Source organism: Rattus norvegicus, chromosome 10, assembly GCF_036323735.1.
Source record: "Rattus norvegicus strain BN/NHsdMcwi chromosome 10, GRCr8, whole genome shotgun sequence".
NCBI lineage: Eukaryota > Metazoa > Chordata > Mammalia > Rodentia > Muridae > Rattus > Rattus norvegicus.
Genome location: NC_086028.1, coordinates 98,581,298 through 98,605,713, shown reverse-complemented (window position 1 = coordinate 98,605,713; position 24,416 = coordinate 98,581,298). Strand labels below are relative to the sequence as shown.

Genomic DNA, 24,416 nt, shown 5'->3' with positions numbered 1-24,416 from the left:
GCTAAAGTACAGTGAAGAACATGAGCTGTAACACCGCTTGGGTGACCTGGGGAATGGGGGTGGGGAGTTGTCACGGAGGGCCTCTCAGAAGGCTTTGGGTATTAAAGTGTTTTGGACTGAGGAAATGACACATGCAGTGATACTGGGGTGCTAAAGGTCTTAGGGTTTCCCAGCAGAGAAATTGGGCCGGTGAAGGGAAGGGTAATGAACAAGCCAAGAAATGGTACAGCAGAACAGGGGAGAGGGTGGGATTGGGCATCCCCATTTAAGCAAGTTTAGTAGAGGACTCACCTAGTATGCGTGAAGACCGGAGTTCGATTCCCAGCACTGCGTACATTGGGCTTGGTGGCACATACCTGTAGTCCCAGCACTGTGGAGGTAGGAATAGAGTTCACGGCCATCCTCAGGCATACAGTAAGTTCGAGGCTCTCCTGGGCTATGCGAAAGCCTTTCAGAAAGGGGTGGGGGTGAGGAAAGAGGAGGGGGAAGGAAGGAGTGAATCATTAGTGGAATTGAGTAGTGATACTTACAAAGGCTTAGTAAACATTCAATAAATGGCATTGTCATTACGGGATGACCCATTTCTGGGGTTAGCATGGGCCCACGCTGCTGGCACGGCCATGTGAGCAGAGGAGAAGGTACATCATGAGAAAGAGCAGAAGTCACCAGAGACGCTGATTGGTTTGATATTAGGAGAGGGTTTCCCATCCAATGATGAGAGAGAACAGGGAGCCCTCCTCTCCTCAAGAAGAGCAGCATTAGGTGATGAATGTGGGGAACATGAGAGTTTGATGATCACCTCCTTGAAAGAGACCAGGAGCAGGGCTTCAAGGCATCTTTGAGGAAGGGAAAGAGAGGAAAAGTCCCGCCTTGTGACAGAGGGGGCTAAGCTTCAGAGTTGGGGTTCCGAGGGAGCCCCCTCATCACCATCCCCTGCACGGGGGACTCAGGAGTGCTCTCCATTCCAGACCCATCGTTTCTGTGTCCGGTGGTTAGAAGCCTCTCGGTCTTCCTGGTGGGGTCTCTGCAGCTGACCCAGGAGTGCGTTCTCTGCTGGCAGCCAGAGCTACGTGACAAGCACAGGGAAGTGTGTGCTTGTAGGTTCTGAACTGAAACACAGGTGTCGCCAGGACTCGGTCATGGCACAGGAATTTAGAACATGCCACGGAGCAGGTCGGGTCTGCCCTGTGGGCTGTTTGCTGGGTCAGGATTCATAGTCAAGGTCACAGTTGGAGCCAATACAGACTGGTTATTTCACTAGGGACAGCCACCTCTGTCCCCACAGTCTTAACTGTGGCATTACCATCAAGGTCAGCTGTTCCTTGTCTCTCTCTGGGTCATGCCACAGGCCTAACTGTAAGGAGTCCTTGCTGTAGCCCACGTCAGACCCAAACCTGAGTTTGAGCATGCAGCTTCCTGACTCTAACCACCACTATTTGTCTAGCAATCTTGCAACTTCTATTTTATGCTTTTTGTTTCATTTTTCATTTTTAATGGTTTACTCGTTCATTTATTTTATCTGCATTGTCATTTTGACTGCATGTACATCTGTCTGGGAGCGTCAGATCCCCTGGAACTGTAGTTAGAGACAGCTGTGAGCTAGCTGCTATGTAGGTGCTGGGAATTGAACCCAGGTTCTCCCAACCTCTGAGCCCCCTGTCAAGCCCTATTTTATCCTTTTTTTTTTTATCTAAAGAAATGCACATCTACCGTTTTATGTCCAGTTTAGAACAACACACATTTCATTTTTCTTATTTTTTTTAATATCATAGTGGGTTTTTTAATTTTTTCTTCACAAAACAACGTTCATTCACTTTAGAGGCACAGAGATGAGACAAGAAGTCACCCATCTGTTTAACAGCCAGAGACAAACACGGGGACCTTTTGCTTTCTCATTCAGCATTTAAATGATCGGCGCCTTTCTGAAGTATTTCTGATGATAGAAACAGGCGGCACTTACTAATTACTTTCTAGGGGCCACGGAATATATGGAAACACCGAATATACTTAATTTAGTACAACAGAGGAAGAAGCACGATCCTGTCTCACATCTTTGAACACAAATTATGGGGCCTGGGGCTGTAGCTTAGTGCTAGAGCTCTTGCCTAGGATGCATGAGGTGTTAGGTTCAATCCCTAGTACTGCCGGTAAAAATGAAAGGAAGGAAGGAACAAAGAAAAGGAAGAAAGGGAGAGAGAGACACACAGAGAGAGAGAGACAGAGACAGAGACACAGAGACAGAGACACAGAGAGAGACAGAGAGACAGAGGCACAGAGGCAGAGACACAGAGACAGAGACACAGAGACAGAGACACAGAGACAGAGACACAGACACAGAGACAGAGACACAGAGAGAGACAAAGAGAGAGAGAGAATGGTTCTGGATGGCTTACAGGGGTCAGGATTGCTAGCATTCCTGCCGCCATGCTTCGGTTGAGAACATGATACCCAGAAGCTTCCAAAGTGGCACAGCTTGCTAGCGGTCAAGTTAAGACTTTGCCCTTGAGCCCTCTGCCTTTAGGACTGATGCATGTGTGACAAGATTGATGAGGTGCACCACTCCTGGAGCGTCCCCTGTGTCTTTGCCCCCTCTCGGCTCCTCGTGTACCTGCCTGCCCTCCACTCAGGCCTTGAGATGTCAGATAGAGCCTTAGAATGAGCTGGTGTCACTGAGTGGCTGTCTCCCTCCTCCTAAGACCCCACAGCCCTATTGGTTCAGAACAGGTGTTGTTATCTTTTCCACGACGGCCTCCACTGTTGTGGGATTGGAGTCCAAGGCTCTGCTTGAACCCTAGAATGATCATTATCTGGCTGGCACTGCCTTTGCCCATCCTTGTCTTCCTGTTCACAGCCCCCAAATGGGCTCCCTAGACTCCTCACAGCCTAAGCATGTGCAAGAATACTTTTGCATTGCTGTAACTCAGAAACAAACACATACACACATGTGTGTGTGCACACATGCACGCACACAGAGACCACAGTACCAATGGATGAATGTCATCATGAAAAGCAAAATGCCATCCCCCTCCCCACGCAGACCTCAGAAGGCATTCTGTTCTTTCAGCCAATCTGGTCTGAGAGAGGCACACTTAACTAATTTCATGGGTAGACCTCGCAGCCATTAAGATTAAAGAAAATTACCTCAGCACCTGTGTACACCTCAGGTCTAACATCCTTCCACAGAGAGTCTGGTAAGAGTGTAGGTGTGAATTCTTTCTCCTTGACCAAGGCATTGCCTTTTGAAGCTCTGGACATGCTGTTGTATCTGGGTTGGCTAAAGAGTTTGACTAGAAAATTATGTTCCCTAAGAGGGACCCCCCCAGAAATACACACACACACACACACACACACACACACACACACACACACGCACGCATACATATCCATGCTTATTTTTATATTTTGTAAGATGAAGAATAATCACCCCTTGGGCTCAACATGAGCACACATCTGGGTACTAATTCCTTGGTAATTTAGCTATGCAACTACTGGTACGAACTCCTATTCATGACCTATCCTGTGGTGGTGGTGGGGGTTGGGGGTGTCTAGAGAAATGTATGTGTGCTCTCCAAGGAGACTTTCTAGAGCTGGTTGGAATAACTAGGAGGTAAAGGGTTACCTGGGTCGGTCAGTTCAATTGCTTATCTTGGGTTATGTTAGTGTATACTAATCCGTTCCTTCCTTTGGGATGTCCCAGTATTTCTTCCCTGAGAAAAATCCTGCATCTTTGTTGGGAAAAGGCATCCACCTATGCATTACCGCTTCCTTCCTGCTTGCTGCTGTATTTGAGGGTGGCTGCACTGGGCAGGTCGTGGGAAAGATCTCTAGGCAGCTGGCTCTTCTGAAAGCCGGGCCTGGCCAGTGTGGGGAGGGCGGGCAAGAGAGGAGGCCTTTTTACCCTCCCTCGGTAAGAAAATAAAAAAGATAAATGAACCCTAATCCTGACCCAGGGGTGAATCCCAATAAAGATCCAGGTTAATTCTTCCTGCCGATCCAGCCCTCGGATTCATTGTGAGAATTAGAGAGTTCTGAACACTAATTTGCCAGATGAGATTGTATAATTATCTTTTATAGGCCTGAGTGTGATGCAGGCTTGGTGTCTGTGCTGCAGGGGCTGAGTGCCTGCTTATGTTTGGACTTTGTAAGTCGTCCCTCCTGCCACCCTCTGCAGGTGGGGGTGGGAGCTAAAGTGGTCTCTGAGATCAGATAGACCCTGCAGGGTTCAAAGCCCACTCCCTGGGGGTACTTTCCCCTGATAAAACAGGGAAGCTTTAAATGGAACCACAGGAGGGAGTTGAACCCCATGCAAGGCCATGGTAGGGGCCAGACTCCTGGCTGGAGTGGGCATCTTCTAGAAAGATCCCTCTGTGAAGCAATGGTGAGACATTCAACAGGGTGTCTCAGCAAAGCCCACTGAGTTTGGAGAGCATGAAGAAACAGATCATTTCAGCACCAAGCCATGATAGTCATGCTTTTATGATTTTGTAGTTCTCTTCCACCATAAAAATATTAATATTAAACTTTTACAGCTACAGTTGTAGAAGGATGATTAGTACCTAGGCTGGACCCGTTACCTAAGCATTACTGTGACTACCAATACTGTGACCATCACTTGCTCTGGTTGAAGACTCCATAGCATCTCTGTGAGCCCATAAAAGTAACAGCAGCCTGGTGGGTATGTTGGCCTTTGGGGGTAGGTTCTGGAAATGGGACCCAGTGTCGTGGCCTTCCACGAGCTTCTTGGCCAGTTTTGTAGTGGTCACTTCAATGGTCTGTTTCTTATTTATTGTAATAAAAACAAATAACATTGATGTGATACTTGGATTAGGTATACAAAGGGGTCATGAGCAAACTATCTGGGTTGAAATGGCAAGGTGCAGGCAGAAGAGAGGTCTGATGAGATCTGATCAGGTGTGAGCTGCTCTTTGGACTGCTTCTGAAGGTGTTGCATCCAGGCCCCCATCTGTTGTCCTCGGCAGGAAAGGGCAGAAAGGATAATGCTAACATAGTAGGAAGTATATGCAAAGCTCATCAGAGCTCCTAGTGTGTAGTCCAGCTAGTGTGCCAGGGACAGTCAGTCTCTCTGGGTAGTCAGGCGTGCTCCCTCTCTCTTTCTCTTCCCACCCCTCTCTCTCCCTCCCGTCCTCTGCCTCTCTCTAACTGTCTCTGTTCTCTTGTCTCTCTCCCTCTGGAAGGATCAGGGGACATGCCACTTCAGAGAACATAGTGAAGCAAATGTTCAGTGGAATGCAGAGGTCTCTTGAGATATACAGGTTCCTAGAGATGGGTCTCTTGGGCTGGGAGCCCAAACTTCCTGCATAGCTTGTACTCCACAGTCCCCAGAAGAGGAGCTGAAGAGAGGTTGTGGGAGTGCGGGAGGATGTAAGGGGGTGTCTTTAGTTCCTGGGAGTGTGGGAGGATGTAATGAGATGTCTTTGAGCCCAAGCTACTTATTCATTATTGACACCAGCCTTGGGTTCTCCTGGGAACACATTAAAAATGGAGATTCTAGGCTACGGAGATTGTCCAGTGGTTAAAGTACTTGTCACACATGTATGAGGACTTGAGTTTAAATTCCCTGAACCCATATAAAAGCAGTAGTGCAGGCCTCTGAAATCCAGCATTCTACTGTGAGTGGAGAATTTTGAAAGCTTGTGGCTCAGGTAGCCTAGTGCTTATAGAAGGTGGACAATGGGAGACCCTGTCTCAAGTGAGATGCTTGAAATTGTCCTCCAACCTCTGTAAGTGTTATTTAGCATGTACCTCATGGCACACATGCACCTGCATTCACACACACACACACACACACACACACACACACAAACCCCACACACTCCCCCACACCACACACACGCGCACACACACACACACACACACACACACACACACACACACACACACACACACCATGAATCCCCTTTAGCCTTATCTCCAGCGGATCCTCAGAATAACTAAGGACATCATAGGAGGTTTCCTCCCAGTGTTCAGGCTTCACAGGAGAGCAGTCAGGACCACTAGCATAGTTTAGGTCTCAGTATGGTTTTCCAGAAGCCTAGGGGAATGGGGACCATTCCTCTCTCCAGGATATTCTCCAACCATGTAACTTCAAGAAGACTCCAGTCCAGGGTTCTGACACACTGTTCTCTCTCCTCTTCCCCATTAAATTTGCTGCAGTGAGACTCCACCGGGCAGTGTGAGGACTATAAACTGCCTCATGTTAAACTTAATTCAGCTCTCTACCAGAGGTAGGGGCAAAATTAAAACCATCTCTGTTCATCTAAGGTCTAGCTTGAGTGAGTTTATGGGATGTGTTCTACCTAATAATAAACTGAAAATGGGCGGACAGGGGGCCACTTTTCAGGATGCAGGAGTGGGAATGTTGTGATGGTTTGTATGTGCTTGGTCCGAGGAGTGACATTATTAGGAGGTGTGGTCTTGTTAGAGTAGGTGAGTCACTGTGGGCTTAGAGACCCTCATCCTAGCTGCCTGGAAGTCGGTCTTCCCCTATCAGTCTTCAGATGAAGATGTAGAACTCTCAGCTCCTCCTGCACCATTCCTGCTTAGATGCTGCCATGCTCCCACCTTGATGATAATGGACTGAGCCTCTGAACCTGTAAGCCAACCCCAATTTAATGGTGTCCCTTGTAAGACTTGTCTTGGTCATGGTGTCTGTTCACAGCAGTAAAACCCCAACTAAGACAAATCTGTTCTAGATGCAAGGAAGACTGCAGTTCTGTTCACTTCCTGGGAGTGAGTTTTCTATTTCCATCAGTTGACCAATGATGTTACAGGTATAATACATTTCCTCAGAGCAAATGGTGGGTTTGCTCTGCCTCCATAGTCTGGAACCTGTTGTAGGAGGCCGAGATGATAGCTTGGGTGAAAAAGTACTTGGGTTTTAAGCCTAAGGATCCAAGTTCAATCCCAGTATCATCACCCACATAAAAAACATTTATAAACCCAGTTCTGGGAAGGTAGAGACAGACAGCTGCCCAAAAGCTCACTGTTCAACAGGCTTGGCCTAATCACTGGGCCCCAGGTCCTGTGGGAAGACCTTGTCTCAAAAAATAAGATGCATGATTCCTGATGCATGACACCTGTGTTTGATCTCTGGCCTCTACACACATGCATACACACTTGCATCCCCTTGAACTTGAATAATGCATGGCCTGTTGCATTTGAGGCCTGAGGCTGGCCCTTGGGTAAGTTCATAGGTGTGAAAGCAGGATGCAGGCCCTGTAAACATATTATAGGAGAGGCTCTATAGCAAAACAGGGTCCCCCCTTGCTAACCCCCTCCTGCCATCTGACCTATGGTTGGTGGGGTTGGCTTCAGAGGACCAGCTCTGCCCTGTCCTCAGGAACTCGGGAACCAGGAGTGCTGATGTGTGAATGTGCACTCAGACGCCCAGACAATTCTTCCCCTTGTGTTGAAGGTTACCAGTTTTCTGTTTCAAGTCCAATTGTATTCTTTTCCCCCTCTTGTCTGTCTTCTCTCTGTTTTCATTTGCCAACCTAAGGGTCTGGAACGCTTTCTTTGAGCCTAATGATGGGGAGGCTTAGAATGGGGCTATTATCTTTAAACACCGTTTGAAATACTATTCTTCCTGGTGTCTGAATTAGATTGAACAGAGGCCGGATTTAAAGATTAAATATCTGTTTTAACAGCAACAACAACAGCAACCCTGCTGATACCTGCACATTTGTCAGGAATTACCTGAGCTAACTCACACTCTGGCTACCCACAGGGGAACGCAGAAGGCATAGCAGTTAGTGGTGTATATGCTTATGCAGACTGGAGTGTGGTGGAGGCTAGGTGTGGAACCCCATGGTACAGATGTGCTGTCCTGCTGAATGATTTCAGACACACAGTAAGCCCAACACACAAAGGTAGTGGGTTAAGGAGGTGTCTATGTAAAAAGTCCAGTCAAGGACTAGGGAGCTAGTTCCTTTGGGTAAAATGCTTGCCTTGAAAGCGTGGGTATCTGAGTTCACCCCCCTAGTTCTGTATTCTTTTTTAAAAAAGCTGGGAGTTGGGAGTAGTGGTAAATAACTATGTACCACATATAAGTGTACACTTACACAAGCACATGGATGTGCAGCTGCCCATGATGTGAAATGCTAATATACGAATGAACACACATGGTTACACACATGTGCACATACGAAAGGTCCCACTCAAACTAGACCAGCTCAGTGTGCAGCCGTCCGGTATTTTGCTGTTGAGGTCAAATCGCTAATACCTTGAAAGAGATCATTTATATTTAGTTGTATTTAGTTAATTCTAGGTTTAGTTTATTATTTTGTTTTGTGTTTTTTAGGCCACCTATTTCTTTGAAAGTAGTTTTGTATTTGTCACGACACCCAGTTGAGTGAATTCCTTCTGAACTCTTAGGTTTCTTTACATAGTTGAAAATGATGTCAGCCAGATGAGGTGGCCCGGGGGTTATAATCTTGGCACTTGGGAAGCTGAGGTACGAGGTGTGTGAGTTCAAGGCCGGTCTGGGCCACAGAGTGAAAGCTTGCTTTGCAAATGAATGAATGAACAAATGAATGAATAACTGTAATCCTTAAGCTCCTATGTTCGTAAGAGGCCTGGCATTCAGCATTTACCCCCACCATGTGATAAACCTGATGATAGCGTGTATGCTCAGGATTGCCCTGCTTCCAAATTAACCCTCACCTTATTGTTTTAGGTGAAACCAGAGTGTCTGCTTGCATGGAAGAAGGACAAGAGAAAGGTAAGTTGTGTGTGGATGTCTCAGTTCAGTGTGTCCCTCCTGCTTGGTTTGCTTTCAGGAGTGGAGTTCCTTTCATCCCAATACCTCCTCATGCCTAGCCAGAGCACAGCCAGCAGGCAGCAGCCAGCAGCCAGCAGGCAGCAGGCAGTGGGCAGCGGGCAGCGGGCATCAGGCAGCGGGCAGCGGGCAGCGGGCAGTGGGCAGTGGGCAGCAGGCATCGGGCATCAGGCAGTGGGCAGTGGGCAGTGGGCATCGGGCATCGGGCAGTGGGCAGTGGGCAGCGGGCATCAGGCAGTGGGCACCGGGCAGTGGGCAGCGGGCAGCAGGCATCAGGCAGTGGGCAGCGGGCAGTGGGCAGTGGGCAGTGGGCAGCGGGCATCAGGCAGTGGGCAGCGGGCAGCAGGCAGTGGGCAGTGGGCAGTGGGCAGCAGGCAGTGGGCAGCGGGCAGCAGGCATCAGGCAGTGGGCATCAGGCAGTGGGCAGTGGGCAGTGGGCAGCGGGCAGCGGGCATCAGGCAGTGGGCAGCAGGCAGTGGGCAGTGGGCAGCGGGCAGCGGGCAGTGGGCAGCGGGCAGTGGGCAGCAGGCAGGGCCCTTGCCCTTTGCTGTTGGAGCAGGTTTAGACCCTTGGAAATACAGCAAGGCTGTGCTCAGTGCTCTCCCGATTGTCACCCATAATTGCTCACACCTCCTGTTAGCTCTAGCAGACAGGTCACAGTGTGCCCAAAGGTCAGCCAAGGATAGTGAGGTAGTCACACGCCTAAAATGGTGTGGGTTCGGGGACAAAGTCTGGACTCAAAGCCAGGTCTATCTCGTTGCTGTTCTGTATGGTTCGGGGGACCCCATCCCCAACACGTTCTTGCCGCCCACCCTTCACAGAGTTCACTGCAGGGACAGCCTTGCAGAATGTGGCAAGAATCACCAGACAGGTGACCCCAAGTCTATGCACACGGGAGATAGGCAGTGGGTGGGTCACACCTGCCGCCCTTCAGGAGTGCAGAGAAGACCTGCGGGATTAAACAGGATTTGAGAGTCTTCTGGAAAGCTGCAGACCCAAGTCTAGTTCTAATAATGCTGGATGTAGAACACTCGGCCATTCCCTTTATCCAAGAGCTGGCTTTGCCCTTAGCTGTCTAGACTCCTCCATCCACCATAGTTACAGCAAGTTGGGCCATAATGCTGAGTGGGAAGCTCAGATTATGGGCAGATTTGCCTAGAGATACGAGATCATCCCTGTGTCGTCTACAGAGCCTGGGAAGTTGGGTGCTGGGGGTGGGATCAGGACTGGAACCAGGTCATGAGAGGAGCACAGAGTAACACTTCTCCTGGTTCCTGGGACAGATGCGACATTTGATAAGGGGCAGTATTTTTTCTTGCTTCGGTCTTGACAGTTCTGGATTTGGTGGTGAATACATTTCTAAGCCCCAGTCTCCTCTGTAAGATGGTGATGCTGACTGAGTCCTGCCCCTTGGGAGACCAGGAATCTATTGAAATGGGGCAAAGCCCAGGCCTACTAGTGTGCAGAGGCCTGACAATACCACAGAGTTGCCCCCGAGCCTTCTCCTCTCTCCTCCCAGATGCCTCTCTGGCTTTGGCCCTTGAAGAACCAACTGGGGTACCCATGATGCGCTCCGACCTGGGAATTTTAATCTCTCCTCCTATAGTCCTGTTTGCATCTTTCCTAAGCCTCTTCCTTAAAGCCAGTGTTCCATGCTCACTTGATATCAGCCTTTAAGAAGCCTGTTGTGACCGCCGCTTTATAGTCCCAGCATCCATGTCTCCTCACGTCCCACCTCACACTAGTATCCCCCCACCCTCTGCTTTGCATCTCACTCACAAGACAAGATCCTCTCTGCTCTCTTTCCCCACATCCTTTTCTCCTGCAGCATCTGTGGCCATCACCTTCATAACCACACATGTCCCACGGGGTGGCTGCTCCTTCCCCCAGCCCTCAGGATGCCCCACCCACCCACAGCGTTGCTTCTGAACCCTCACTTTGGGCTCTGGGAGGTAGGTGTGGCAGGGCAGCCTTGTCCCTGGGTCTGTGTAACCCATTTCCAAACTTTTCCCCTGTCTTCTCTTCTCACCTGGGGATCTATGGAGCACAGAGAGGTGGCTGGAGGACACAGGGCTCCCTGATGGGACGCTGCCCTTAGACTGGGTGAGTGTTGTTGAAATATTTTTTTATTTAGCTGCTGTCTGGGCTTGGTAACTGGAGGGCTGTGTGCATATTGGGGTCAGGGGTTGTTAATCAGCAACTTGGGGATTTCCAGGCAAACTGTGGGTACTGCCTTTCTGAAAATAGCACCCTTGTCCTTTATCAGCCTCCAGACTTCCTCCCCAACCAATGCCAGAGCATCCCATAGGGTGCAGCCTTCTCTCTGGGCCACAATGGCTGTAAATTCAGTTCTTTGTTCATTGGTTCAGCAGATATCCACCAATGTCCACCATCACCAAGACTACCCTAGTCAGAGGGATGAACTAAACAGGGGCGGTCCCATTTTCATGGAATCCGCCTTCTCATGGGTAGAGTGCTGGTGCTACACAGTAAAACAGGAGAATAGCTAAACCCTACACAAGCACTGGACAGTATGGCAGAAAGATATGGAACCCTAAGATGTGGCTCAGTGCAGTTGGGAGGAGCGAGGCAGGGCAGGTTGCAGCGTTCACTGAAGGGAGACAGAGACTTGAAGGCGTGGGTGGAGGAGGGGCCTTCCTGCTTTTGGGGAAAAGCCCTTGGGACAGAGGGAACAGCAGTGAAGGATCAAAGCGGGAGCCTGGAAGGTGGATTTGATACCCAGAGTGGATGTGGTGGGAACTTGGTGAGGCCTGCCGCTCAAGAGAACCTGGCCAGGAAGAGCCTGGGGGGAATATAGCTGCTATGGTTAGGTTTGGGGTAACATATACTAGGATTTGACCTTCCATCCCAAGGCCCTGTGCTGGGAGGGGCTGGTATAGAAGCCCAGCAGAGCAGGTAGCTGGAAAGAGAGTCTAAACTGGGAGGGTGGCCATGGTGATGGTAATGGTGGTGTAGAATGCGCCCATCTCCCTCCTGTGGTCCTGTCATAAACAGACTGACAGCGATGATGTCTATGAGCTGAAAAGCCATGGTCAGATCTCAGGAGCTTCCACAGCTGCTGAATTTAGAGTTATCTCTGGCACTGGGGTCTGGGCTTATTAAGAAGTTCACCCCCACTCTCCCCACACACCAGCAGGCCTGTCAGCAAAGGAAACAGGAGCATGAATAAGAGGGGACACTATAAATGGCCGCCGTCTCTTGTTCTGAATGTGTTCCTACATGGGTAGGTGCTAGAGGGACACCATGGGGACACAGAGCAGCTCGCAATGCCGAGGGTGCTCCCGTGTGGGCTCCTCAGATCTCTCAGGACTGCCCTCATCTTGCAGCCCCGTGACTTCCTCTCACCTTGCTTCTTCCCTCTGAGAACCTGCAGCTTGACAGCTGTAAGCGATGAATGGGGTCAGCCATCAGACACAACAGCCATCAAGGAGAGGCAGGCTCAGAGCGCCCCAGTTCACACTGGATGCAGAGGGTCCATTGAGAATGTGTCCACGCATATCTGACCTTGGTGGTTGCTAGCAAATGTCCATGTGTGTGACACAGAAGCTGAGCCTGTAAGGCAGTGAATGCATAGCATCCCAACTAGACACCAGGCATTGTGTCCATTGTGGGCCCGTGTGTGTGTGTGTGTGTGTGTGTGTGTGTGTGTGTGTGTGAGAGAGAGAGAGAGTGAGTATGTGTGTGTATGTGAGAGAGTGTGTGTGTGAGAGTGTGTGTGTTTTAGTGTGTGTGAGAATGTGTGTATGTGTGTGTGAGTGTGTGTATGTGAGAGAGTGTGTGTTTGTGTGTGTGTGAGTGTGTGTATGTGAGAGAGTGTGTGTATGTGTGTGTGAGAGTGTGTGTGAGAGAGTGTGTGTTTGTGTGTGAGAGTGTGTGTGTTTGTGTGTGTGAGTGTTTGTGTGTGAGAGTGTGTGTGAGTGTGTGTGTATGTTTGTGTGTATATGTGTGTATGTGAGTGTATGTGTGTGTGAGAGAGTGTATGTGTGAGTGTGTGTGTTTGTGTGTGAGAGTGTGTGTATGTGAGAGAGAGAATGTGTGTGAGTGTGTGTGAGAGAGTGTGTGTGTGTGTGTGTGAGTGTGTGTATGTATGTGAGTGTGTGCACACGCTTGCTTCTCCCCTTCTCCATAGAGGAAGAGCTAGCTGTTGATCCTGCTGAAGCCTTAGAAACTCGGGTGCTCTGTTGAAAATGCCTGGAGAAGGACACAGGAATCCTTGCCTATGTGTTCCTGCCAAGGCCAAGGCCGAGGCCAGGTGTGTTTCTGGGCAACTCCTGAGGACACCTCCGCACCCAGTGCCTTGCCCTGCTGCCTCCGTAATCTTAGAGGATTAGATGCTGGCTCTGCCTACTTCCTTCCAAGGAGCTGTGATGTCACTGCCTCTTAGGCCCCAAGGATCCTGTGTGGTGTCAGCAGGAGGAAGGGTTGTTGTAACTGATGAAAAATCTGACACCCTGAGAGGACATGCCCTTTCCCCGGCTGCATCGTGTGTGTGTGTGTGTGGTAGCAGGGAGAAGCTGCCCCTCAGATGACGACGTCTGCAGGGCTGAAAGCTGAGAGGAGGGAAGCTGGGAGCCGGCGCAGGCATCGTTAACTGTGAGGATGAGTTCAGCCAGGGACTAGTGTCATCGCAGGCACTTGCAGATGGAATGCCCCTATGGGATCCAACCATGAGTCACTGTGGTTGGTGTCCCTGCATCAAGCTTCTTCTCTGAGCCTCCCACTCTTCCCTGGGACATCATGGTCACAGGTCAGGGCTAGTGATTCACTGGGTACCAGAGCCAACCCTAGGGGTGGAGCCTTTCAGCCTCTCACCTCCTGGCATTCGGACCCTCAGTGTGATGTCAACAGTTAGGCTGAGCGCTGTCTCAGAAGCTATGTGCACGACGTGTGGACGGGCGGAAGGCCCTCTCACCCCGGGGAGGTCAAGCAGAAGCCACAGTAGTAGCAGATGTATTTTCAAAAGGCTGCGTGGGAAGACCAGGGTGCTCCGTGAGACGACAGCCAGCTGCAGCTGGCTGATCCAGGGGTGAACTTGGCAGAGGACTGGGGACCGAGAGGGCAGAACCAGTGGAGTTTACCCAAAAGGCCAAGCAAGGCTGTGCTGGCGAGACAACACGATAACCCAGTGCGCGGTCCAGCTATTGCCTCTCGGGCTTGAGTTTCACCTCTGAGCAAAGGAATCAGTTTATTTGTTCTTATTGTCTGCCTACAGCTACCTGGGTCACAGTGTCCCACCCGAGGGCTACCTGACTGTCCCACAAACACAGACAGCAGAAGAGGAAGTCTGCGGGATAAGAGAGAGAACAGCTCCCCTAACTAGTTGGAGGACGTGTGGTGGTAATTTAAAAAATGCACCTGTCTTTTATTTTTATTTTTATTTTATTTCCCCCTCAGTCTTTGGTTTTGCAGAGGAAGAAGAGAGACCCATACAGTTGGGTGGGGAGGGATCCAGGAGGATCTGGTAGGGGTTGGGGGAAGGGAAAAACATGATTTAAAATACATTGTATGGAAAAATAATTAAATAAAAACACACAGGAACATGGAAAGGTTTGCCTGCAAGCATGCATCTCTCTCCCCTTGGGGGGGGGTTATTTGTGGTTTCTCTCAGAGGTTTACACTAAACTCACCTAATGAATGAGTACCTGACACTCGGGGCTCAGTGCTCACCTGATACCCTATAGGAATGCTGTTCACTGTCCACCGTTTTTTTTTGTTTGTTTGTTTGTTTGTTGTTTGTTTGTTTGAAAGTCAGTCTCTGGTTGGTCTGGAACTTCAGTTGTAGTTCAGGCTGGCTGACCTGTGAGCTCCAGGCATCCCCCAACTCCACTTATTATCTGACATTTCTGGGGCTACTGCTATGCCCGGCTTTTACTTGAAATGCAAGCACTTTACTGGCTGAGCCATGCGCCAAACCCCCTTTCTATCCTTATCAAAAGCAGAGGGTAGAGGGGACTGGAAGGCACTGTTCAGAGTAAATGTCAAAGGTGAGAACAACCTTCTTGGGCCTCAGGCATGGCACCTACCAGTTAGGCAGGCCTTGTGTTCCTGAGACAGTTCTGGGGCTCCTTGGGACAGCAAGGCAATGTCCCAGCTGAGGGTGCAAGGCAAGATGGGGACCACAAGGGTCAGCCCCACCGGTCCCAGCTGACCTAGAAAGGAGGCAAGTCTAGGGTACAGCCGTGCATGTGAGTCGGCCAGAAGGAGAGAGCTTGTGTGAAAGGGTCGGCCTGGGGTGACTCAGTCAGCTAGCAGACTATAAAAAAGGGAAATGACTCACTTCCAACCCTGAGCAAGAACTCCTAAGGCCAAGCCGCCAGCACCTGTCTGGGACGTGGTTAGTTATTAACGCTGCCGGTGTCATGGGAACAGAACACAGAGGCTAGAGGCAGCTTGCAGACAGTTGCCCTCATGTTCTTGGGGGCTCCTCTCCATCTAGCCCCCAAAATGCAGACAAGCCCTTAGGTGTACAGCATCTCTCAAGTCACAGATGCCACATAGAAACAGGCTGGGGAGGGGAGCCTCTTGTTTTAGACCCACTGTAAGATCCGGACTTCCCAGTGTCCGCTGGGCAGGGCCTGGCCCAGCCTCATTCTGCCAAGCAGGTGCCAAACTCCAGAATTCTGCTTCCAGAACTCAGTCTGGTCTGGGGAAAGGTTTCGGGAGACACGGACTGTATCATCCTAAATGCCCCACCCACAAGTATCTACCCCAGCTACTCATAGCTAAGGGTCAGGCATGATGTAGCCCCAAAAGAAGGTAGTGTTTGTCTTGTGCGGGAGTCTTCGGTCCACATCCTGAGATGCTAAGCTGGTGGAGGGCAGACAGAGGGCTTTGCCCTGGGGGAAGCTTCAGTGGAAAGTTGAGCTAGGAGTTGAGGTCAGCTCTGCCTAATCCCTTCTCTCTCCGTGCCTGGAAAAGTACAGAATGCAGCGACTTCTCCCCTCAGATTCCAAACGACATGCCCGGCCACTTTGAGGGGAGGCCCGGCCTGGGCACGAGCCATGCCTTGTTGCTGCCAGGGTCTTGCTCTCCAAGACCATATTGCCAGACAGGAGGAGGAAGCCTGGCAGGCGGGCACTTTTGGCTACTCCGTAAGGTCCGTAAAGGAAGCCCTGGGTCCAGAGGGAAGAGACCTATCCCAGTAGTTGTGGCTACCACTGCAAAGCCCTCCAGAGCTCATAGATGCCTTTTGCCCAAGAACTGGGCCCAGTGCTTCTGGGTGGCCACCAGCAAGGAGCTACCCCTGAATTGCTTTGCTCACTTCCTCCCTGGCAGAGCATCCACATCTGTAAAGTGGGGATGGTAAGACGCATCCTGCCTATTGGCTGTGTGTGTGTGTGTGTGTGTGTGTGTGTGTGTGTGTGTGTGTGTGTGTGTGTATGTGTGTGTGTATGTGTGTGTGTGTGTGTGTGTGTGTGTGTGTGTGTGTGTGGTGAGGCCTGCTGAGATCACCCAGCCTGTGACAAGGCTTGGGAGTGGCTAAGGACCACCCAGATGGAGGATGCAGAACCAGGGTGCTTATGGTGATTAGCAGTCAATTTAGCAAGGCCTGAGGTCTGGGCTCCCTGGGAGGGTGGCTTTACAGGCACCCACCTGGGGCTTAAGAGCTTCTTTACCTCCCACAGCTGATAAGTCAGGTGGGTGTGATTTGTCTGAGCCTAGGCAGGAGCAGCCAATCTGCCATTGGATCCTCTCTTCCCCTTCTTCAGGAGCTGGGCAGTGGGAGAAACAGATCCCAGGACTCTCACCCGTGAGCGGTTCTTAAGAGACCCTGTAGATCTCACAGGGAGATTAGCGTGACCATGTCCCTCTCTTGGGCCACACCGTTATTGGGGTGCTGTTTCCGAGTTGCTCCTGCCCTGGGAACTGACCCAGTGTGTCACCTTCTCACCTTCAGGGAAGGCAGAGCCACCCAGGAGCATCAGATTTTATCCCTTACATGCCTAGGAAATGCTCTGTAAATAACCATCAGATGTAGGGGGAAAGTCAGATTCTCAACATTTCCCTTTTCCTGGTTTATTTTACTATGCAGGGATCCACACGACCATTGAAGGGAGAGAGCTGGCAGGGAAGGGAGCACCCCTTGTAGGGAGCACCCCTTGTAGGGAGCACTCATTGTAGGGAGCACCCCTTGTAGGGAGCACTCCTTGTAGGGAGGACCCCTTGTAGGGAGGACCCCTTGTAGGGCGCACCCCTTGTAGGGAGCACCCCTTGTAGGGAGCACTCCTTGTAGGGAGCACCCCTTGTAGGGAGGACCCCTTGTAGGGCGCACCCCTTGTAGGGAGCACCCCTTGTAAGAAACAGGCATCACAGTAGGGTTCACTTTGTTTGGGGTAGCTTGGCTACAGTCTTTGCTCTCATAAAATCAGGTTTTGGCCATTTGCATCTCCCAGCCAGATCATGGCATTCTTAAAGTCTTCCCTGAGAGGTTCCCTCCACTTGAGCAGTTTGATGACGGGGGAAGTTTTGCCATTCCTGAAGCTACACACTCAGGTTGGCAACTGCGGTTGGATGAGGAAAATGGGGGCGGGGGAGGGGGGGGCTTTGGTTGTGTAGCTTAGTGCTAGAGTACCTGCCAGCATGCGCAAGGCCCTGGGTTCTATCCCCAGCATTAAAACTAGAAAACTCAACAGGGAGCCGGATGGAGATCAGAGCTGTAAGCCAACTATAGTATTTGAGCACTGCCCCCCCATGCAAACCCCAAAGTGGAGGCCAACAGACAGTTCAGTGGGTGAAGGTACTTGGCTCGAGGCCTGCTTATCTGAGGTCTGTGCCTAGAGCCCACAGGGTGGGAGGAGAGAACCAGCTCCTGCAAGCTGCTCTCTGACCTCTCCCCTGTGTGCACCCACCCCTCCCCCAAACATAACAATGTATTCTCAAAACCCACATCTGCCTTGGACCTCAGACATGATCCTACTTGGGAAAGGAGTTTGTGCTGATGCAGACAGTTAAGGATCTTGAGATGAGCTCATCCTGAGTTTTGGGTGACTTTCACCTCCAATGGCCAGTCCTTAGAGGAGGGCAAAGAAACAAGATGCAGAGGGATGGAGGCAAAGACTGGACATCTGGATGCGGAGGGAAGTCAGGCACCACCCTTGAGACAAGTTTGTGACACACAGTAGCAGAAGCAGCTTTATTAAGACCATGCCCTGCTCTTACTATGCCCAGCTTTTGTCAGTCGTCGCGTAAGATTCTTGAGGTTAGTATTTCACTGTAGGACTGTAACGGCGCTATTGTTTTTGTACTCCGATGCTTCTGATGTGCACGCGTTTCTCTCGCTGTGGGATAAGGCTGTGCACACAAGTCCTTGTGTGGAGGACTTTTTCTTAACTGTGTTAATTTCCTGGGCTGGTGTAGCACATCCCACATACACTGGGTCATTTATAACAATGCATCTCTTAAAATCAAGGAGGCCATCGGTCTGAAATGAGACCTTTGGGACTAGGGGTGTGGCTCAGTGGTAGACTTCGGATTGCATGAAGAAGACCCTGGGTTGTGTTCCTCCGAACGGCGAGGGTGCTGTGGGAGAGCAGGGTTGGGTAGGGGGAGATGAAGGGTCTCAGGAAGTAGGGCCTTGAAAGCTAAGACCAAGTTGCCCATTGAGGACAGCACTGCTCTCTCACGGAAGATGGAGGGAGAACTGTCCGTAGCATCTGGTAATGGCTAGCATTTACACCACCCAATCTTCTGTTTTTCTGGTCACTCTGTCTCTCTCCAGGGTCAAACCTTCCTCTGCCTTGCTCCTACAAGGACACTTAAGATCCCATCTGGGGCCTAGGTCCATACTCCAGGTTAAGCACATCTCGAAATCTTCCACTCAGCTTAGCCTTCCACATAAGATACCACTTGGAAGTGCCAGGGGTCGGAACATTGACTGCCTTGCTTCGTTTTACAGGGGTAGCTAGAACTTGTCAAGTTTAGCACCATATCCGTGACTGTGTTCGCACTGTAAATTCCCACAGTGGGCATGAAGGGTGCAGGGTGTATCCCTGGCATGTATACATGTATAAGGCCTATTCTTTTAAGTACATCTTTGTGTGTGTGTGTGTGTGTGTGTGTGTGTGTGTGTGTGTGTGTGTGTGTACACACGCACGCTGTCCCTTTAAGAGCATTCCCAGCTCTCCTAGGAGTGAGATTCATCGGAGGGGGCTGCCCCAGATTGAGATTCCCATTACAGGAGTCATTTAAAGTTCCTCTCTAGGAAGCTCGGGGCTAATGAGATAATTCCTATTAGGAGAGGAAGGAAATGAAGGTAGCCCGACGTCCTTTCTGTCTCTAATTTATGTGATTCACAGAAACCTCCCCCTCCTCCCTCCTGGGCCTCCCTCCTTCGGTCCCTCCTTCAGCTGCCCCTTTGAATTCTGGTTCCCCTGTCCACCCTCTTCTGCCAGCCAGGGCTCTGGTTGCCAACAAGTTCTGGCGTGCCAGGCAACCTGGGAAGACTGCTTTCCAGACTCGGCATCTGGGCTCTGTTCTTGGCAGCACTGCCAGATCATGTCTCTTCAGCCCTCTCCTCCTCCTCCTCCTCCTCCTCCTCCTCTTCCTCACTCATTCACTTGTGCCTCACCGAACCTGCCCACCACAGTCCTGCCCCACAGGGGCCGGAGAAGGGGGGAAGCTGCAGAAGAACCCAGATAATTCTGAGAGGAGAGAGAAGCCAGAGCTGTGGCTATTTTGTTCCTTGCCCTCTTTCCCTGTCTCCCTGCCTGGACTTTTAAGGGGAGGCTCTGGGGAGGGGGGGAGCAAAGGAGAGAGAAGGGGAAGGGAGAGGTTCTGTTTTTCTCTGTTTCGTCAGACCACAAGGGTGAAAACCCAGTTTGATCTTTCCTTGGAGGACTGCAGTGTCACCCAAGCTTCACGGGTTTAACATTCAGATTCCGCCCTGGGTGACATCTGGAGGCTGGAGAGGAGGAAGAGTCGGGGGGGGGGGGGGAGTCCTATCTCATCCGCCATGGCGCTGTAGACCGCCACTCCTTCTGTTTATTTGATGCCCTCCTCTCTCGCTCAGGCATGCTGGGGACAAGGGTAACCACCCATGTGTCCTCTGCTCCGTAGGGTCTCAAGCACCCAGAAGTAGCATGGCTGTTTCTCACCCTTGAATTACTCTCTTTCCTGCCTTCTTCATCCCCAGGGAAGCCATATGGTGGAGTCTTCCGAGTCAGGGCTAGGAGCCAGCGTGGCTCTGGCCCTGGGGACAGTCCAGCAGCCCTGATGTGCAGTGTGGGTGGCCTGTTCTGTGAACTCCTGCCTGGCCTTGCCTCTGAGAGCCCAGCTGCAGTCTAGGGGAGAAGTGGCCCCATTGTGAACAAAGAACGCAGAGGCCCAACTTCTCTTGTCATCAGGGCTCGGATGCCACAAGGCCATGTGGGGCTGGAAAGGAGACAGAGCAGCAGAGCCTTGCGGGAGACAGTTTCCATTCGGGTTGGCTCACCCTAGCTCTGAAGGCTGCGGGTTTTCTAGTGTGGGAGGGGGCCACTGGAGACAGAAGCAAGGTGCAAGGGCAGGGTGTCCAACCGGAAGGGGCTGGAGTGCCTACTTAGCATGCAGGAGTCCTCGGTTTGATCCCCAGCGTGGCAAAAGGAAAAACAAAAACAAAAGCAAAAACAAAAACAAAAAGAAGCAAACAAAGGGAAACCCTGTGCATTTCGATAGTTGGTAAAGTTCAGGTTGGGTGTTGGGTATGCCTTAGCTGATTTAGAGAAATGGTTTCTATCATAGCTGAGCTTTGTTATTTGCACTTTTTTGGGAATGGGCAAGGGCACAGGAAAGCAGGACATCGGAGCGTGGTCTGCATGCTAACAGCAAGTGTAGCAATTACAGACAAGAAGAAAGAAAACGAGCGGTGGAGGACAGATCTGATTCCGTTACCCGGCGCGCAGGCACGATCTGAGGACAGAAAGGACGGTGAAAGGCGCTCCATGTCCGTCCTTGGATTTGCACGGAGTCATTTTGAAATAGACTGTCCCTTGGGAGAGAGTGAAGGAAGGGCCTCGTACCTCACGCAGTGGCTGCCCCTGGTCTCCTTGGCTTAGGGATGTGATAAAGAGAGACTAAGCTGTCCAGGATCCAGATCCTGCAAGCGACCCCGCCAGGGCTTGAGTCTGGATCTGAGTGATTACGCTCAGGTGTCTCTGATGAGATCTACGCCTAGAGGGTTTTCCTACCGGGAAGAAAGCGACCTCGCCCCCAGTCCTTTCCATACTTGTAGGATAGCTCCTTCATGGAGCATAACCTGGTTAGCGCATTCACACATCCATTGCGCATCATCTACTCATCTGCCTATCTGACTACTCACTGTCCATCTGTCCATCCACCCATCATGTACATAATCATCCATGTGTTCACCATTTACCCATCATATGTGGGTGCCCATCCACCCACATAACCATTCACAATCATCTATCCATCCATGATCACCTATCCATCCACTCATCTATCTGTCCTCTCATCTACCTACCTATCCATCCACCCATCCACCAATTACCTGGCTATCCACCCATCTATCCATCTATTCATCTATCTACCATCCACCCACTTACCCAGCCACCCAATTATCTATCATCTACCTAGCCACACTCATCTATCCATCCATCCATCTACCCATCCATCCATCTATCCACCCATCCATACACCCACCCATCCATCCATTCATCACCCACCTATGTGCCCACTCATCCACTGACCCATCCACCCATCCTTTTCACTGCAGACAATAATCTTGGCATTCTCAAGAGAAAGATGACCCAGCTGCCCCTGCTTGTCTATAGCTAGCAGTTCACAGCTGACAGACCTGAATAAACAGAGAACACAGCGATCCCGTCCCAGTAGATGAAGACACTCCGAGAGTCTGGGTGTGGGGGTCTTATTATCTCCAGAGTCCATCTTTAGGAACAGCCCACTGAGGGGATCAATAAGGGACCCAGGTCGGCAGGTTCGGAAGGGTCTTTGATCTACCTACAAGTTAATGCTTTCCAGCGGTGAACCGCAAAGCAGCCACACCCGGTCCTGAGATAACAGGCCGGTGCGATCACAAACTAGCCGCCTCTGATAGTGCCGGGGGTTTTATTGAGGTCTGGTTCCTCACCCAATGGGAGCACATCCGGCAGCATCAAAGGGAGCAGGCGTCACCTTGTGCAAAGAATCCTGGGCCCTCAGGTGTGTGCGTGTCAGGAAGGGTACATGTGTGGTTGTGTGTGCATAAGCGGCCCCGTGGCAATTATCATTCTGTAGGCCAGAGGCCAGGAGCCCCAAAAGGGGCTTTGACAAGCCACCAATTCCACTTCCTCTTCAGGTTGGCTCAGCTCCTAAGATTTCCTTTCGCTGGTCAGGTCTCGTCTTGAAGATGAGGGTTACCCTCCTTTAGTTCTGTCCCTGCCTCTATGTCCCAAACACACTCGATGCAACCGTAGTGGAGAGGTGAGGTGGGTGCTCAGGCAGGATGAAACCTTGCAAGCTTACCCTCCGTGACTCTCTGGGATTTAGCTTCTCTGCTGGCTTTAGCCTGACCTCAGAGATACAAGTCTCCCCCACAATAATGGAAGAAGCTGGTTGGGATGGTCATCAGCAGACTGTGTTCCTCTGTGGTAGAAGAGGTAATGGGTGAACTGGCGGTGCTGTGGCCCTGATGGAGGACTCCTTTCCTGCTCCCTCAGGAAGAGCCTGGTGGCCTGATGCTCTTTCAGGATGCTGCGTATCATGAATCAGTCTCCGGAGACCAGAGCAGAGAAACACCACAATACAAACAGCACATCTGGAAGCTTTCTCAGGCTTTTTTAAAAAATGTGTTTGCAGGAGTTAGGACATTTGCACAGACAGGAGGGATCCTCCAATCTTCGCCGAATGGGAGAAGTATTCTGGACGGAATGGAGTGAGAGCAGGGGCATGGAGAGGCAGTGTTGGGGGGGCAGCAAAGTCCTTGACCCCGAGAGTTCCCTGTTGCACAGAATTACCTGTTAGAAGTTCCTAGGAACAGCCAGGGTCTGGGATAGGCTTGGGCTGGGACCTGGACTCTAACCCTTGGCCTCTTGGGTTCTGCCGAACCAGAGCAGCTGTGTTTCTTCTTCCTTATCCCACGCAGCTGTAAGAGAGCCACATGGTAGAAGGTGGGACCCTCAGCAAAGGACAGAGTAGGTAGGCAGAGGCAAGTCCTGTGCGCTGCAGCCTCCTGGAGAAACCCTGGCTTTCTCTGTTTACACCTCGTCCCTTCCCCACCTGGACTACTAGGTGGGGCCTAGTTTCCTACTAGGTTAGGCAGGAAATAGGGAAGTCATTCATTCCAGTCCTGCCTGATATGGTGGGTGCACTTGAGACTAGCAGAAATGTTAGCTGCCGCTCCCTCCCTCCCTCCCTCCCTCCCTCCCTCCTTCCCTCCCTCCCTCCTGTTCTTTTGCTTGTTTTTTGTTTTTTTGAGACAGGGTCTCACTCTGTCTACCTGACTGGCCTAGAACTCTCTATGTAGACCAGGCTAGACTCTTTTTTTTTTTTTTTTGGTTCTTTTTTTCCGGAGCTGGGGACCGAACCCAGGGCCTTGCGCTTCCTAGGTAAGCACTCTACCACTGAGCTAAATCCCCAGCCCCGACCAGGCTAGACTCTTAACTCACCAATCCTCCTGCCTCCACCTCCAGAGTGCTGGTATTAAAGATGTGCACCGTTACAGCCAGCTCCTGCTCACGCCTGTCTTCCTCCTCTCTTCCTTTTCCTTCTTCTCCTTACTTCCTCTTCTCTTCCTCCTCCTTCCTTTCTTCTTCTTCCCTTCCCCACACCCTACACTTCCCCTGACATCCTGGACTTCATGATTCTGACTCGAGCCAAGTGAAATAAAAGGTTGGCCTTCCAAGCTAACATGTCTATTGATGGTGTCCGTGCCCACGTCCTATTTGTGCACCGTTTCTAGGAGATACAACCTCACAGCAGACCTCCACGTCTTCTGACTCCTGTGGTCTTTTCACCCATTCTTACAGGACGGTTCCTGAGCCTTCGATGCAGAGATCGTGTTGATCTGTGTGCTTGGGGCCAGGCTTCCCATGAGCCTGTTGATCTCTGAACCGTACCCAGCTGTGGATTTCTGGATACATTTACAGTCAAGAGGAGATGCTTTGGTGGGGAGTGAGAACTGTACTTCTCTGTAGATATAAGGGAAACCTCAGTGTCCCACCCCAGGGTACAGGCAGATTATGACTCCTGAGAAAGGGAGAATGAGTCTCTCCCAGGGACAAGTCTCCTAACTGGTTATTCAGTATGAAGTGGTCAGCCCTGAAAAAGTATACACACAACAAAGATGGCTGCCTCTGCCAATCTGTTTCTCTGTCTCTGTCTCTGTCTCTGTCTCTGTGTGTGTGTGTGTGTGTGTGTGTGTGTGTGTAAAATAATTAAAAAAAGAGAGAAGTAGAAGTGGGGAGAACATGGGAAGGGTTGGAGGAAGGAAAGGCAAAGAGGAAATGATTAATTACATTTTAATTAAAAAGTATATTAAATTTAAAAATAAAAGCTGGCTCAGCGTTCCATGATTGGGAATGAAGCGACGAATGGCGTGGATGTCTCTGCAGGAGACACGTACATCTTTGGACTGAATCCTTCCGTTTCAGGGGTCAGAACATTG

The 24,416-nt window shown here is 50.8% G+C and overlaps 1 long non-coding RNA gene across 1 annotated transcript in view; it reads left to right on the top strand.

Annotated features, from left to right (window-relative positions):
- LOC102549836 (uncharacterized) overlaps positions 1-24,416 on the top strand; it is a 162,011-nt gene that overhangs the window by 125,731 nt on the left and 11,864 nt on the right. Inside the window, exon 2 of the long non-coding RNA XR_001840317.3 lies at positions 8,696-8,740. This is a non-coding gene — a long non-coding RNA (uncharacterized LOC102549836). The remainder of the gene's footprint in view (positions 1-8,695; positions 8,741-24,416) is intronic.